Here is a 1,189-nt window from a genome sequence, read left to right as displayed (position 1 = left end):
ATTATGTTTGAGTTATTAATTATTATGATGTTGTTACTATTTTCATGATTCCAATATTGTTTCTATTTTCTGACTATGAATTTACGTTTGAATGAAGGACTTATCATTAAATTATTATGAGTTTAGTATATCGCCTAAGTTATTGATAATTGTTGTGGATGAATGATGCATTTTATATATGACATAATAAGTGCATTTTATACAAAAACATGTAAGTTTTGTACAATATCATTAATCAGAGCATGCATGATCTTATTCACGGTGAGACATTTAGGTTATTCCAGGCATGGAATAACAGGTAAAGGAGAACAATCAGGACGCTGATTGGGGTTTGACCAGACCATATTTACCAATCAGGACTCAATTATCTTAGTGACCCACATTAAGATATTGGACGACTTTTCCTTATTCCAAAGGAAAAGATTTGAGGTCATGCATATGTTTTTCACAATATATATATATATATATATATATATATATATATATATATGGACATGTATAATAATAATAATAATAATAATAATAATAATAATAATAATAATAATAATAATATTTTTATCATGAGATGTATAATTGTTTTTCACATTTTATACACTTTTATGAAAGAAACTCTTTGAGATTATTTTTTCCTTTTATTTTTAGAGCTCACTGAGATATTTTATCTCACCCCAATTATTATTATTATTTTATTTAGCAGCTGGAGGAACATGAGATATGAATTTAGCATCAGAAGATCAGTTCCAAACTCGTGGAATTAGAATTTGATGTTTTGTTTTATGATGTAATCTGTCAATCATAGTTTGTTTTCAAGATGTAATATTTTATGAATCTACTAAACAAGTTGTAAACTATATTTATGAATGTAGTTTTCAGTTATGATGGTGATTCTAATTTATTATTTATTGTTAATTACCTCTGTTTTATTAAGGTGTATGGGTCAAATTATCATATTCTAGACAAATGATAATGGGTCTTACATTTTGGTATCAAAGCCATGTCGATTCATTTGGACTATGGATTATGTGTTAGGAATTTGAATATTTTTGTTTTACTATACATTCTAATTATCATTTCACCTAATATTAAGTCTGATCAACTTAGTATTTTGTGTATGGTATGCAGAATTATGGCTGAAGGATCTAGGAGGAATCTTGCCCCTGAAGATAATATGACTCCACCACCCACTGCT

Source organism: Cicer arietinum, chromosome 4 (genome assembly GCF_000331145.2).
Source record: "Cicer arietinum cultivar CDC Frontier isolate Library 1 chromosome 4, Cicar.CDCFrontier_v2.0, whole genome shotgun sequence".
NCBI lineage: Eukaryota > Viridiplantae > Streptophyta > Magnoliopsida > Fabales > Fabaceae > Cicer > Cicer arietinum.
The sequence above is the reverse complement of the archived record's forward strand: the minus strand, read 5'-3'. Positions refer to the sequence as shown.